The 17,249-nt window shown below is 36.8% G+C and overlaps 1 protein-coding gene across 6 annotated transcripts in view; it reads left to right on the top strand.

Moving 5' to 3' along the window:
- Positions 1-17,249, top strand: part of BTBD9 (BTB domain containing 9) — a 469,792-nt gene that overhangs the window by 63,266 nt on the left and 389,277 nt on the right. The gene's annotated exons all lie outside the window — the stretch shown is intronic.

Here is a 17,249-nt window from a genome sequence, read left to right as displayed (position 1 = left end):
TGTGCATGTTCTGATGATCTGTTTTTTCTGTAGGTTAGTGGTTAACAAATGGGGTTTGACAGAACGGGTGTTTCAAGTGGGGTTGCATTTGGGGCAAATGAGGCTTAGCTAGTGGGGCTCTAGGCTTAGAGCTTCTCTTCAGCCAGAGCACCTCTGCTTTTATTTTTGTTATGTATTGCAGCCCTCAATATTGTTGTCTTTTAAAAATATCAAAAAGCTACAGTTTTAATATTTCATATTCTCCCTTTAGGTATAATCCATCGTTTAAAATTTCTGAAATTTTGTAAAGCCTATACAAATTAGTGAATTTGTTTAGGTGGTTAAAGGGCCCCGAAATTCTGTTGTTTTTTTCTGTTGTAGTTTTCTCACTGGAAATTGCCCTTAGATATTCTTTACCTTAAAGTCAAAAGATTAAAGGTAGAACATGATTAGTTTGTTTGCTCAGGAAGAAAAGGGAAAGGATATGGTGAGTGTACACCATGGAGAATGTGGGGCTGGCCCCTCACCCATGACCCATCTGATCTCCCACTGTGGCTGATTGGGAGCAGATGGGGAGGCACCAAAGCACTTAGTCTCTTGGTCAGAAGTTACTCTTATACTTGTGAAACTTATGGTCTAACAGCAAAAGGCTGAATTTTTACCTCCACTGTAGGAACTTCACAAAACTGTTCAGCCTCTGGTACAGTAAAGAACGTTGCCTACATTTTTTTTTTATTGGTATGACCAGACACAATGTTATTACCCAGGGATGCTCTTGTGTGAAAATGAAGAAAATCAATTTCATTTCCCCCAAGACAGACTTAAGTGTCTCAGGTCTGGCAGTTGCTCTTTTATCAGAGGAGTTTTGAATGGATTAAAATAAGAGGGACAAGAAATTGAGTGACGATTCCATATCTCAGAGCTGCCTGGGGATACTTCCAGAGTGACAGAGGGACCCCCACGTGGAGGAGGAGATTGAGTCTGCATTGACTCTGGTTATTACTGTTGTATCTGATTAAAACACAGGCAGCATAACAAAGTGTCTGATATGGACTGAAGGACTATGTCTTTGCATTTAATTTGCAACAACAGGAACATGACTCTCAAAACAAATCATCATGAATATAATAATACCAGCCATGACAGCCTGTGTACTTTACCTACCTGAAAGCTCCTGTTGTATGTATGGAAACATGTGCCTTTGATCATGATCTCTGGCTTTTAGAAAATATACTTTACCTTTATATTAGTGAGCATGATTATACTCTCCTTATTTTGTCTTTCCTGTCTGGCCTTGACTTTGTTGGTAGAGCTGTTATATGTTTAGAGACTGGCTGTATTCATGATGCTAGTTTTTGTCTTGGTATAGCCAGCTCCCAGTTCTGGTTGAAAAATACTGAGCAACAGTGATCTTAGTGATAATGATAACAAGAAGAGGAAAGAATCTTGATATCCATGTTAATAAGAATTTTTTTAAAATTCAAACCACCTTATTATATTAATTACTACTTTCCTTAGTAAACTGCCTTTTTTACTAGTTTGTAATTTTATAGTATTTAAAAATGAACCTAAGAGTATGTCTATAGATTAACTGAGGATATCTTAGTGTTTCTTATCTTCACAATTATTTATTGTCTACCTAAACAATGGTTTAACTACACTTCTTCCAAGAACTTCACTGGGCAAATAAATTCTTTATTTCCTCAGCACATAAGTGTTCAGTTTGCTTTATGTTCGTTAATTTGCACGTTTGTATGGCAGCTTTGTTCTTTAATGTCCTTTGCGTGTTTATCTTGCCTCTGATACTAAAATTACAAGCTCTTGGAGGCAGGGAGTATGGATTCTAATCTTTTATTATTCTTGCACAGTGCTCAGACTGTGACCTTGTATGCAGTAGGTACTCTATAAATGTTAGCATAGGTTTCATGGTGTCAAGGCAATGACTATGTAATGAAGAGAGATTGATTGAACATTAATATGTAGATATATTCCTTGGGACTTTTTAATCTATGTATTCATTAATACATATATGAGTGCTGGAAAATTCTCTGTAATGGTAAATGGTTCTGAATTCTTTGCAAAGGTTACTTTGTTTTTTCTTCAGGAAACTGAATTTGTAGGTTATTCCTGAAGAATGTAAGTGTCATGTATTGATGAAAGATTATGTCTAATACATTCACAAAAATGATACCTGATGAATGGGAAATCTGAGATTACCCTTTCCTCTCTCTGAGTTTAGGCTAAACCACATATGAATCAGAATTGTGTAGTAGAAAAATAATGGGCTGTGGAGTTAGGTAGAGATCCTCTCAAATCTTTGTTTCACCTCATATTTGTGTTGTCATAAGATTGTGCCTCTCTGAGCCCTAGTATCTGCATCCATAAAGAATAGGAATACCAACACCTCTTCGTGGGGTTTGATGTGAGTGTTAGATGATATAGCACATTTACATGTACGGAGCACAGTTCTGGCAGAAAGGAGGGGCTCAATAAATGGCAGTCATTTTTATTATTTTTCCTAATTTCAGAAACTCCTGACTGGTGGTTGACCTTCAGAGAGAGTCATCCCTGCCATCCCCGTTGGTCGTGGTAGCTCTCACTGTGAAGTGGCTCTCACTCTCACCTCTGGAGCCTAGTCTTTTTGGTACTTTTTTTATTGCCAATCCATACATACAGTCCAAAACATGGCTTAAACAGTTTTAGCTTAACAACCGGCCCATCTTTGTATATGTCTAGGAGTTTTCATATATTTTCGTTGGTAAAATATATATAACATAAGATTTGCCATTCATCTGTCTTGTCAAATGTAATTCAGTCAGCATTCACTTCAGCAAGATAGTCAATGTTATCTGGTGGTAGATAACATCAGTCTTCAAAGCCAGTGTGATCATTCCAACCGTGATAATGAATGCAGGGCAATGGTCCGCTTTGCCTTTCTGGACTCGTTTTAGGAATGTTTGTGAGTTAAGTGGGGATTACTGTATGTAGCCAAAAGCTTAGACCAGTTACCCCCTTCAGACTTTAACTGGAGATGGAGAAAAGTGACTCATCAATTTATGCTCAATTTTTCATATGCCTTGAGAACCGTGTTATGTCTTATCAGCCTTTTTTTTCTAAGGGAAGGCAATTTCCGCTTTACCCATAATCTATAACCTTCAAATTGTCTTCTTGGTTATCTGGTAAACTCTCTCTCAGTCCTTTCCACCTTAGATGATCGAGTCTAGTACTGAACAGAAAACACTAGTAAGGAATAGTGAATATTGAGTACCCTGGGGGTGCTTTTAAAATTTTGAGCTGTTCCTCAACATAGTGCTGTTAATTTGGCAGCTATATAATATTGCTGAAAAATGAGAAAACTTTAAAACATGAGTATGAATGGATAGAAGTAGAATTCAAAGTGTGCATGTGACTGGTGGCTGGAATTGCAAGTGAAATCTTGGTCTAAAACCTGGAAGTTGAGAGAGAAGAAAGCAGGGCTAAAAGCAAAGTTCTCAAGGTTATGCCCGTTGAGAGAGGGAAGAAGAGCGTAGGTGGGAGAGGGGGTTTACCTCAGGGGCTGGACTGAGTTTAGAGGAGGATTAGGAGCATTGTTTACTGGAGACAAGGCCAGACAGGGTGTTGAGATGGGTGTAAGTTGATAATTTAGAGCCTGGCATTGGAGAGATGAACTTGTTTAATACAAAACTGGGTTTCTTTCTTTATTTCCTTTTTTTAAAAAATATCAAAATGGAAATATCTCTCATTATAAAGTTACAATGTGGTATATATTTTAAATATTGATAAAACTTGTCATCTGGAAATGTTGTACTCAATTTCTATCAATTGCATGCAAAAATGCCCCTTTTTGTGAACCTTCACCAATGCAGACACTGTCACCATTTTGCCAATGTAATATATAATTTGTTGAAAACAAAAGTCTTATTTTACTTTGAATTTCTTTATTGGTGAGTTAAAGTACCTTTTAATACTGGCCATTTGTTAATTTCTTATTTATGAAAAGCCTGTTTTTGTCTTCTGCATATTTTTCTTCTGAGAATTGTCTTTTTCTTTTTGTCTTGTGAGAACTTTGTATCAATACATGCGTATATGACATTATTATTTTGCCTGTCATATATGAAATTTGTTACACATTTTTAGTGTTTTATTGGTACTTTTTGCCATATGGAATTTTACTTTTTAAAAAATGTATTCAAATCTGTCCGTCTTTTAATGCTTTCCGGCTTGGTATTATGATTAGAAGATTATTCCTCATTCTAATATTAGAGAATGTTAAACTTTTGTGTGTATATGCATATTTTTTTTCCACTACTTTTTCTTTTTTAAGCTTTATATCTAAGTGTTTAATACAGTCAGGATATTTTGCATATATCTTTTCAGGTGGGGATAGTCAGTTGACTAAAGTCATTTATTTAATAATCATTTTTTGCTATCCTAATGTGATCAGCCATATTTATCATGAGCTGGATTCTAGCATATACACTACTCAGTTCCACTGATTTCTTTGATTCTTGCTGCAAGTATTTTAATTATTGTAGTTCACTGCCCTCCTTTTTCTTCTTTTCTTAGAATGAGAAATTGTAGTGTGCCATATGTGTCATAGAAAACAGAAAGGGTATCATAGAGCATGTGCTGCAAGCCTGTCTTCTGGTTGTCATAGTCACATTAGAGGCCATAAGTGATGATAAACATCTCACTAGAATGGTTCTACTTTCACTTACAACAGGAAATTTAGGCATGCTTCACCAGCTAAGGAAATAGATTTTGTGTATTCATTCGTCACTCACCCATTCAACAAATAAGCGCCTACTTTATGCTCTTGTTGTACTTGATATTGAGGCCAAACACTGAAAAAGTTTGCCAAGGTTTCTGTGCTCTTGGAATTTGGTAGAAACAGATTGAAACAAACAAATAATAAGAGCACATGACATAATTATGAGTGTTGCAAAGATGGTACTGTGATAATAATGTAGGGCAGGGGAGGAGGATTATTTTAAATAGGGTGGTTAGACAAGGGGCAGGTGTTTTAAGCTGAGATGAAGGGGGTGATATTTTCTGGTCATTGTTTTACTTGTTTACTTGTTTGTGTGTGTGTGTGTGTGTGTTTCTTTGTATTTTAGATGGGCTTGCTCTGTCACCCAGGCTGGAGTGCAGTAATGCCATCTTGGCTCACTGCAATCTCCGCCTCCTGGGCTCAAGTGATTCTTTCACCTCACCCTCCTGAGTAGCGGGACTACAGGCATGTTCCACCACACCCAGCTAGTTTTTTCTGTTTTTAGTTGGGGGCCTTGCCGTGTTGCCCAGGCTGGTCTTCAACTCCTGAACTCAAGCGATCTGACTGTTTCAGCCTTACAAAGTGCCGGGATTACAGGTGTGAGCCACCATGCCTGGCCCATTGTTTTAGATATTTACACAACATCTAAATATTTTCTTTGGTGTACACTGAATGTTATTCAGGAGTAGCTGGTCTACATAGGAGACTTTATTATATGAGTACTCTAACTTTACTGTGTTTTGATATATGGCATTTTAATCTCATTTATTGCTTCTATACATTCTAGGCCCCCCTCATTCCTGCTGTCAATAGATACAGCATAATTTTTTTTCTCCTATTCTCATTAGATTATAGTACCTATACGGTGCTATAGATCTACATAGAACAAATGAGAAAATAAGCATTGCTATTTATGAAAGTATTCGTTCCCTGCCATATTAACGCTTGTATAATGTGTGTCTTCTTTCGTTTCTTTTTTGTTCCCTACACCTTCGCCCATAACTGGGCATTGATATACTTATTTACTTTTAAAGGCGGACACTCTTACATTATTCAGTGTTCACTAGATTGCTTTAGAATCCTAGCTAGAATAATGCTGAGCCTTTACTTTCTTCTTACGACTGGAGAGCTTCACAATTCAAGAATGCCTTATTCAGATGTAAAAGAAACAGGAATAGTTTCATTTTTAAAAAAACCAATCTTTTTAGTTCATACTTAGTTTCAATTGTCCATCTACCTACAACCTTGATATTACAGTTGAACTAGCAAGAGCAACCCGCATAGAGGAACATTTTCTTCTAAGAATGCAAAGCAAAGTGTAGCCACATGGTGTCACTAAATTATAACAATTTTACTCGAAGCTAAAGAGAATTTAAAAATTGCTTTTTTATACCATCATATTTAAATATAAATGGTTCTGAAAGTCTGTGATTTGTGAAATAACATGTGAAACTATTTGTTCTATTTAAGTCTTTCTGCTGAGTTAATGATGTCCAAAGTCCAGAGGTATATATTTTGGTGCTTGCTAGCTAGTTCTTGAGTTGTCATCTGCAAGGCATAGGTGAAATGTGGGCTTCTGTAGTCCAGCTATTCAGTTTCATGCAAATAAGTTTTTTTTAACCTTCCTTTGGAATTTTGAAAGAGAAGAGTAACTCAAAGGAGATAGGAGATAGATTTTCTGAATATTTCAAAGGAATCAGAAAACAGAAGAAAAGAGGAATGAGGATAAAGAGAAATGAGGTTACAGGACCTCAGAAGAGGTAGGAAGGGAACAGTCTAACATTTATTGAGCATCTTCTATGGGTCAGGCACATCTCATTACCTTGTGTAATTCTTATAATAGCCCTGTAGGAGAAAAACCACTACTTAATTTTATAGATGAGGAAATGGAGCCTTAGAAAAGCTAAATTTGTAACCAAGTCTGCCTGACTCCACATTACATTAATGCTGCAAGAATCAAGGTAAAGAAATAGCTCCACCTTGCTGGTAGGAGAAGGAGGCATTGACCCCTGAAGAAGCTCTTACTGCCTCTTTGGAATGAGCAGTTTCCAGCAATCCTATAGGGGAGGGCCTGCTATGGCCAAATTCTACTAGTGCTGGTCACCCAGACTACACACACATTATACTAATAATATGTTTTCTGTTTTAAAATGCTCCAAAAGGAGTGCAGCAATCCTTTATCTAGGTATGTTTTGTCAGTTTGTCTGTAGAGCTTCGAATTTTCCTGCCCCGTAGTTCTCCATGAGATCGTTTTACAGTATTATTATAAAGTGAACCTAATATTCTTAAATCCTAGCTTCTTTTGATTCAGCTGTGTTTAGAAACAAATTCCATATATTATGAAATTTTTATTTACAAGATTTCTTCACATCTTGAGTTGCTTTTTTTTTTTTTAGTTGAGAAATTTTCTGTCTATTATTTTCACCTAGAATCCTTTTACGAGGGGGAAAAACACAACAACAATAGCAAAAAAAAAAAAAAAAAAGAAAACCCAAAAAACCTGCCATGTTTTATATTCAGTAAGACCTTTGAGAAATGGCTGTTTGTCCTTAAGTTATTCAATTGAATCCAGGCTTCTTTGTTTTGTTTTGTTTAAAGGATAATAACATGTTGAGCTTCTTTTGTGTGAGAAAATAAAACAGGGTTGCCCTTTTCCTTTGCATTGTATTTTATAATTTTAGAATATAAATTTGTGTCCTAATAAGCTTATTGCATGAGATGATGTTGTTACTAACACTAATAACCTGTTGTTATTACCACAAACAGCCATTGTCTGTTTTTCATTCTGAAAGGGCAAAAACTATATTTGCTTCTGCTAACAGTTGCTTCCCAAGCAGTTAGGCCCAGGATTAAGTTCAGGTAGCACCTTCTATGTTGATCATCAAACATCTTTTTTCTCATGTTTTTCTTCTCAATACTACTTTATTACTTATGGGATTTATTTATTCAGACGTTCATGCAAGAAACATTTATTGAACACCTGCTGTATTGCAGGTACCTCGTTTAGGTGCCAGATATAAAAAGATGAACAAGACACAGTGGCTGCTCTCAAGAATTTCATGATATAGTTTTTGCCTTTCCAGGCAAAATAACGAATGAAGAATGTTCTGTATATTCAGGACACTTACCTAAGGTAGACTCTGCATTGGACTTGACCAAATCTAAACCCTTCTCTCAAAGCTCTCCATCATTAGATTCTTCTGCTTCTATAGCGTCATTCTTGGTTCTTACAAAAAATACCTTTTTTTTTGTCTTGCAAGTCAAAATTGTCTGTTTACCATCTACCCACCCATAATTCCTACCTATGTCCCTAAGCTCAGAGAACATATATAAATGACAATCTTCTCTTTCTGTGTTACCTTGTATAACTGTGTAAGGTATCTAGGAGTTACTTGGTTTTAGTTAAAGCTATCTCTTTTAAAACTTCTTTCTACAAGATTAAAAGACTCCCTCTAAAGAACTGTAAATCACGTTGTCACAGAAAACAGTAAAAATTCCCAAGAGGTAAAGAAAGCCCCCCTCTTTGGAGCCAGGACTTGAGTTAGCATCTTTTGCTTAGAAAAATAATATGTTACATAGATATTTCATTGTTGGGTACATGCTGCACGTGAGGAAATGAATGTTAGTCTATCAGTTTTCCTTTGCAAAATATCCGTTAGGAGTCTGTTTTGGTGTACTGCAACTCTCACAACACTTATTTGTGAAACTTAGGAAATCCTGAAGCAAGGAAGGAATAGAATGCAAAGCCATCCAGGACTTGGGGGCTTCTAAATATGAGCCAAGAGCCTCCAGCACAAGGAACAGAGACAAAAGCGAGCTACTGAACTGGGAATGGAACCCAGGAATTAATGAAACTGGTGAGGAAGAGTTTCCAGGACCTTCAGTCCAGCTTCTGAAGTGAATAAGAAAATGCAATCAATGAAACAAAACTTCATTTATTGCTTTTTGGATGACCAAGAAGATGGAGGGACATTTAGATCTTGTAGATAAACAGACTTCGATACAGATTTTTTTGTGTGTGAATTACATAGTCATTTTTCTATCCTGCTTGCTTTGGCAATGATGCTCTAAAAAAGATATTGTTGAGTAGTTAATAATTCTCTCAGTGAAGAGTTAAATCTTGTACATTCAAATTTCACCCCGTACTACTTAACGACGATTGCTCTCACCTTTCATAGTATTTATAGCTTGAATCACCCAATTAGCCATTAATTATATATCTTGTATACTTTTGAAATCATTTTGCAGTTCCTGGACCTTGCTTTATATTCCTTTGCTAGTAGTGGCTCATCAGATATCTTGTTGAATCTCCTTAGCCCTCTAAGATCCCTGAATGCAGGTACCTGGATAATAATATATTTTTCTGGAAAATATCCTTTTAACACTTTTTTTTTCCCCCAGTGTTAGAAGGAAATAACAGGAAAAAAAGTTTTATATTGTTTTCCACAGAAAATATGTTTAAAGAAAACTGTGAGTACAAGTCCCATGCTTAGTAAAATCATCAGAGCTTTCTCAGTGATCATTATAAATGGTAGAAGTTCCCTAGATCAGGGTTCTGTCTGTGGATACAAGGTTAGCTCAGGGGAGGGTAGACCAGAAGTAAAACAAGATTGCTTGTCAGCTGCCAGAAAATCTGGGCAGAGTGCCAGACCTGGTTCATCTTCTAAAAATTCATCTCCCAATATGAAAATAGAGGGCTCAGTCCCTGCTAGGAATGGTGGTAGCATGAACGCTTGGACTTCCTTCAGCCCAAAGCACTTTATTGATGCGAAGAAAGGTGGGGGGAGTGGACTGTGGATTGGAGTGGACTGTTGGCATTGACCTCATTTAAGAGCTGTAGGCCGGGCGCAGTGGCTCATGCCTGTAATCCCAGCACTTTGGGAGGCCGAGGCGGGCGGATCATGAGGTCAGGAGATCGAGACCATCCTGGCTAACACGGTGAAACCCCGTCTCTACTAAGAATACAAAAAATTAGCCGGGCGTGGTGGCGGGTGCCTGTCGTCCCAGCTACTGGGGAGGCTGAGGCAGGAGAATGGCGTAAACCCAGGAGGCGGAGCTTTCAGTGAGCTGAGATCGCACCACTACACTCCAGCCTGGGCGACAGAGTGACTCCATCTCAATAAATAAATAAATAAATAAATAAATAAATAAATAAGAGAGCTGTAATAATTTCTTTAGCGGCCTTATGTTTCAAATTATAATTTCATTAGTTAATAATTGTTCTTGCAAATAATGTGGGTCATATATATACATGAATATGTCCTTCTTGATAAGAAGCTATAGGTTTAATTTCTAATAGTCATAGAAATTCTGTGCACATTATGAAGCTATTAGAATGTAACAGCTGTTTTAGTTCATCTCATCCTGCAAAAGAAATGTGATGCAGACTAAAATGATCAGTAATTATGTATTTTGAAGGCTAAATCTTCAGTTATTAGAAAGAACTAATTTACACAGTAGTTACTGATAAAACTACAGTATGCCATGAGTTTCAAAGTTAGTGTTATCGCCTGCCTAAGACTATGAAAGAGAAATCTGTGCCAAAAGACGTTTTTCCTTCTTTGAAATCCTCTTTTGCATTACCCATTGTAATTTTGGAGTTGCAAATCAACAGTAACAAAAAACTGCTTGATATTTTTCTAAGGAAAAAAATTAGAAGGACTGTTAGAGGGAGCAGGATTTAGAAGGACTTTATTTTATGTCTGTTGATCAGTGACTACCATCTGCCTTCCATTTAATGTTGTAGAAGCATGCATGCGTTTCCCAGTTCTGAACAGATGATATGCATGGTTTGTTGAGATATATGTATATTTTGGATGTGTGTGTGTATGTATACCTACAGTGCTTAAAATCACACTTGAAGTGTAAAACAGATAATGAGTCTCCATTTTGGGCTGATTTGCATATTCAGCTCTTACACACAAAACAAAAGACTACAATGACACTGATTTTCTTTTCTCCTTGAGAATCAGCACTAACCAGCTGTCAATGAATATTTCGATTAAACACTTTTCTTTATTGGGGAGCTTTGGGGCACGTTCTTTGTGTAAATATATTGTTTTCTTTGATTTCAAGGGACATATTTTCAGTATGATTCATGGATGCATCACTCCGGTAAGCTGTCGTGCACAAAAATATATTTTTCTCTGTAAACTTCCTTTTTACCATTGATTTCTCTAGGGCAAAAGTATGGTTAAGAAAAAATATTTCAACTCAGGATATTTGCCTGAAATAAAGGTGGAGAATATACCTGCTTTAAGTAAACTGAAGATTTTAAAGTATAGATTCATAAACTTGACTTCTTTAAGATTTTTCAAGAAGATTTAGCAGTTCCTCTAATACATTTAAAATATGATTTGACTACAGAAATTTGGTTAATATTTTTACATATCTTTTAGCCTTCTATGTATAATCAAACACAAACATGTTATTTACAAAAATGGTATTATATAGTACATGCTATTTTGAAACCTTACACATATATCTTTATATTTATTGTGGTTGTTATTCTATATCGAAAAATCTACTTTCTCCTTGAATTTTTTTTATCTTTAATTTTTTTAGTCAAGTGCAGTAGTGAGAAGTGGACAAAGAGTAGAATAAGGATTTCGATCTGTAACTGACTGTGAACAATCAATTGAGATAACTCACTACCTTCAGACCAACCTACTTTATCCTTTTAAACAGTAGCACAGTGTTCTAAATGTATTGCTGCTTGTTGATTACCTGACCAGTTCCCTATTAAGGGACCTTTAGGATGTTTCCAGTTTTGCAATTACAGAACAATGTAGTCTTTACCCCTTTGATTATCTCTAAACAAGCAGAGTCAAAGTATTATAATCATCTCAAAGTGTGAAACATTTTACTAAATGCTATCCACAAATATTGTACCAGTTTATTCCTTTCCATGAATGATAGTTTCTATTTTCCCACATTCTTATCAACAATGGGCATTATCATTATTTGGAATCTTTGTTTGAACTGACAAGCAAATCATGGTCTCATTTGTTTTATGCAGATTTGTCATTATTTGTAAAAATTAAACAACTGTTCACTTGTTGATAGACATCACAGTTTCATAGAAAAGATGAAAGTTGAGTTAGCCTCAAAGGATAGTTTGTGTTTGGCTCAGATGGTTTGATAGGCGTTTTCCCATGAGGTCATCTCATGGAAACAGTGGTTCTCAACTGGGGGTGAATTTGCTCCCTTAAGGGATATTTGGCAATGTCTGGAGACTGTTTTGAGGTGGTGCATACTACTGTTATCTAGTGAGTAGAAACCAGAGATGCTATTAAACATCTTACAATGCACAAGACATCTCCCTACAATGAAGAATTATCCAGCCGCAAATGTCAATAGTGTCAAGGTTGAGAAACCCTGTTTAGGAAAAGGTTGCAGTGATGTGATTAGTGAAGAGGGCTTGAATTAGAATGTCTTTGGTTAAATGGTGAAAGGAAATAGCTGTAAAAGACAGTTCAGAAGAAAAACCAGTCAAACTTTATGACTGATGGAGAAAAAAAATCAAGAAGTTGAGCCAATGAGAATTTCGAAGTTTGGAACCTAAGTGACTATGAAATGGGGTGACATAGGTAGACAGAAGTTGTGAAGGAATCACTTTGAGCTAGTTGCAGAATTATTATTTAAGAAGAAAATGGTGATATTTGCTATTTTATCTGCTTTGTTTTCGTATAGTGAGATTCTTTTTTTTTTTTTCTATTTTGAGACGGAGTCTCGCTCTGTCGCCCAGGCTAGAGTGCTGTGGTGCGATCTTGGCTCACTGCAAGCTCCACCTCCCGGGTTCATGACATTCTCCTGCCGCAGCCTCCTAAGTAACTGGGACTACAGGTGCCCACCACCACAACTGTCTAATTTTGTTTTTGTATTTTTAGTAGAGACAGGGTTTCACCGTGTTAGCCAGGATGATCTCGATCTCCTGACCTTGTGATCTGCCCGCCTTGGCCTCCCAAAGTGCTGAGATTACAGGCATGAGCCACCACGCCTGGCCATATAGTGAGATTCTTATTTTATGCTTGGTGCTAGGATTGAGTTGAATCTTGGATTAAAAAATCTCTTAACTAGTACCAAACATGTGGTCTCAGTTCCTCTTTCTGAAATGTTCTTCTCTCATCTCCACTCCTGAAATCCCATCTATTCATTTAGCAAGCTGAAATGCCACTTCCTCCAGGGAATTTTTGATATCCCAAAAGAAATAAAAGTATTTTTTCCCTGTTTATTCAACAAATACATACTGAGTGCCTGCTATATGACAGGAACTGTACTGGGACTGGAACTACAGTGGGGAGTTTTAAACACACATCCCTTACCCTTATAGCTTACAGCTTAGTAGGAGAGTCACATATTAAACAAAATAATTGCAAGTAAAGAAAGAATTATAAGCTCTGATAAGTGTGGAGAGAGAAAACCACAAGTGGGCAGTAAAGGTATAACATGAATACAATTTAAACTGGGGAGTCAGGGGAGGTCCTTCAGGGAAGAGATCTTTGAGACCTAAGTGATGATTAAGAGTTAGACAGGCAAAGGCAAAAGGAGAAAGCATTTGGAGCAGAGACAGGTAGGGAAATCTTGAGGGAGGAAAGAACTTGGCTTGCTTAAGGAAATGAAAAGACATCAGTGCACTGGGAGTGGCAGCGAGGTAAAGGGGGAAAGACGGGTAAATGATGCAGTCGTTCAGGTCTGCATGTGTGTTGGGGGGCACGTTAAAGAGCTTGTAGTAGTCTATCAAAAGTGCGGCCCCTGGGAAGGTGAAGGATGTGACATGATCTGACTTTAGTTTTTGAAAGACTTTGCCTCCTTGTGGGGAATGGATTGAGGTAGGCGGGAGTGGAAGGAGCAAAACCAGTTAGGAGACCTCTGTTGTAGCATACAAGAGGAGTGGTGGTCTCGTGTAAGGATCGTGGCAGTGGAGTCACAGAGAAACAAGTGGATTTGAGTTGTGTTCTTCAGCTTATGCGACTTCCAGGGAGCATTGTTAGATGTAGGCTCGAAGATGGAAAAGGAGGCCTGGGCTAGAAATAGAACCTTAAGGATTGTTGTCATAGAGGAGGATGATATTTGAAGCCATAGGAGCCAATTAGATCCAAAAGAAATAGAATGTAGTAAAGTGTAGAGGAAAAAGAAAAGAGGACGTAGGACTGCGTCTGAAGTGCTCCAAAATTTGCTCTGGTAGAAGAGGAGAAAGAAATAGGGAAGGAATGGCCAGCAAGAAAAGGACAGTCAAGAATGTGTGGCTTCAAGAAAGAGGGACAGGTCATCAACGCCAGATCAAGTAGATGAGGAATGGGAAGTGTCCATCAGCCCTGGCAACACACAGTGCACGGTTCACCTTGGTAGGAGCAGTTTTACTGATACATTAGTGGTGGAAATCAGATTAGAGTGGGTTAAAGAAGCAAATGTACACTTTATAATAAAATTAAACATACATACACCCATTAAGCCAGCAATGCCCCGTTAGCAAAATTCATTCAAAGAAAATAGGTGTGTAAGTATGCTTATTGCAGCATTGCTTATAGCTTCAAAAAACTGAAAACTACCAAAATGCCCATCAATAGGGGAGTTAATTAAAATGGAAAAGAATTAATTATATCCATATGAATCAACATAGAGGGATTTTAATAAAAATTGTTGATGAAAAACACAGAGATACTTCTTTTGTCAATAAACAACCTTACATATGTATATAAATGTTTATTTGGATTTATATGAGAATAGAGAATGGTGTGGGAGGATAGACACCAAACTTTAATATTGATTAAGCAAGTTTTATTAGATTTTTATTTATTTCTTGTTATACTTGCTATACCATCGTTTTTAAAAATAAATAGGGAGTTGAAGTTACTTTTTACAAGTTCTGGGAGATGAGGAAATGAAGAAAAAAGAATAGATCACTTTTTTTGAAAAACTTTGCCATGAAGGTAAATACAGGTACCTGGTGGACACTAGAAATGCATGTGCTTTTTAAAGATGAGAGGTGCTAAAACATGTTTAAATACTGATTAAATGGATCCAGGAGGAAGAAACTGAAGCGGGAAGGAGAAAGACAGTCAATGGAATAAGACACACCTCCATTTCGTGTAACAGAATGTTACGTTTTCGTATTGTGATGACTTCTGTTTTCCTGTGTAGTCTTTGAGACTGCAAAGCGTGTGTTTTTAAGTGTACCCTACAGAATCTGGGTCTGAAGGAGTCCACATCACAATTTGATCTTTGCGGATTTTGGCTTCTTAAGAAAAATACAAATTGTAAATATCTTGTTTTGAAAATGGCATTATCTGCAGGGTATTGGTAATAAGGATAGATGCCTTATAGTACTAGGTGCACTGGCATGCTCTCTCTTTCTCTTTCTCTCTCTAATTTCAACTTTTATTTTACATTCAGGGGGCACATATGCAGGTTTGTTACATGGGTATATTGTGTTTCGCTGAGGTTTAGGTTACAAATGGTCCTGTCACCCAGGTAGTGAGCATAGTACCCAATAAGTAGTTTTTCAGCCCTTGCCCCCTCCCCCACCAGTAGTCCTGAGTGTCTATTGTTCTCATCTTTATTTGCATATGTACCCACTGTTTAGCTCCCACTCATAAGTGAGAGAGTAGTTTTCTCTTCCTGTGTTAATTTGCTTAGGGTGATGGCCTCTAGCTGCTGCTGCAAAAGACATGATTTCATTCTTTTTTTATGGCTGTGCATTATTGCATGCTGTATATGTACCATATTTTCTTTATCCAGTCCACTTTTGATGGACACCTAGATTGAGTCTATATCTTTGCTATTGTGAATACTGCTGCAGTGAACATATGAGTTCATGTATCTTTTTTGTAGAACAATTTATTTTCCTTTGGGTATATAACAAATAAAGGGATTCCTGGATTGAATGGTAGTTCTAAGTTCTTTGAGAAGTCTCCAAACTGCTTTCTACAGTGGCTGAACTAATTTACATTCCCATCAACGTATATAATCCTTCCCTGTTTTTCCGCAGCCTCTCCAGCATCTGTTATTTTTTAATAGCCATTCTGTATCAAAAAGTAAAAAAATAACAGATGCTGGTGAGATTGTGGAGAAAAGGGAATACTTATACACTGCTAGTGGGAGTGTGAATTAGTTCAACCACTGTGGAAAGCAGTGGGGCTATTTCTTTAAAGAACTAAAAACAGAATTGCCATTTGACCCAGCAATCCCATTACTGAGTATATACCCAATGCATTATAAATTGTTCTACCACAAAGACATATGCATGCATATGTTCATTGCAGCACTATTTATAATAGCAAAGGCATGGAATCAACCTAAATGCCCATCAATGGTAGACTGGATAAAGAAAATGTGGTACATATACACCATGGAATACTATGCACCCATAAAAAAAGAGCGAGATCATATCCTTTGCAGGAACATGGATGGAGCTGGAGGCCATTATCTTTAACAAACTAATCTGGTAGCAGAAAACCAAACGCTGTATGTTCTCACTTATAAGTGGGAGCTAAATAATGAGAACACATGGACACAAAGAGGGGAACAGTAGACACTGGGGTCTGCTTGAGGCTGGAGGGTGGAAAGAGGGAGAGTATCAGAAAAATAACTATTGGGTACTAAAATGGGTACCTGTGTGATGAAATAATCTGTGCCTCAAACCCCTGTAACATGAATTTACCTATATAAACAACCTGCACATGTATCCCTGAACCTAAATCAAAAGTTAAAAAAATAAAAAATAAATTTCAAAAAAGGGAAAGCAAAATATTGTGTAGTTTTTTAAATGTTTATCTAAAGGATTATATTTAGCAGTAATGTTTTATTTTTATTAATTTGCAAATATTTTGTGTACAAAAAGATTTTGATTTTGCATATATACAAATAAAACATTTTATTTATTTCTGACAAGTAAAAAATAATGGTAATAGCTATTATGATTAATGTGAGGTGGTATCACATTGTGCTTTTGATTTGCATTTCTCTGATGATTAGTGACGTTGAACATTTTTTCATAGTTTTTTGGCTACTTGTAGGTCTTTTGAGAAGTGTCTGTTCATGTCCTTTGCCCCCTTTTTAATGGAGCTATTTGGTTTTTGCTTGTTGAATTAAGTTCCTTATAAATTCTGGGTATTAGGCTTTTGTCAGATGCATAGTCTGCAAATATTTTTCCCATTCTGTGGCTTGTTTATTCTGTTGATAGTTTCTTTTGCTGTGCAAAAGCTCTTTAGTTTAATTAAGTCCTACATGTCAGTTTTTGTAGCTATTGCTTTTGAGGACTTAGTCATAAATTCTTTACCAAGGCTGACATATAGATAGATGGTATTTCCTAGGTTTTCTTTTATGATTTTTATAGTTTGAGGTCTTACATGTAAGTCATTAATCCATCTTGAGTTAATTTTTGTGTATAATGAAGGGGCAAGGTCCGGTTTCATTTTTCTACATATGACCAGCCAGTTATCCCAGCACTGTTTATTGAATAGGGAATTCTTTCCTCCTTGCTTGTTTTTGTTTGTTG

Source organism: Chlorocebus sabaeus, chromosome 17 (assembly GCF_047675955.1).
Source record: "Chlorocebus sabaeus isolate Y175 chromosome 17, mChlSab1.0.hap1, whole genome shotgun sequence".
In the NCBI taxonomy this organism is placed as follows: Eukaryota; Metazoa; Chordata; class Mammalia; order Primates; family Cercopithecidae; genus Chlorocebus; species Chlorocebus sabaeus.
The sequence above is the reverse complement of the archived record's forward strand: the minus strand, read 5'-3'. Positions and strand labels throughout refer to the sequence as shown.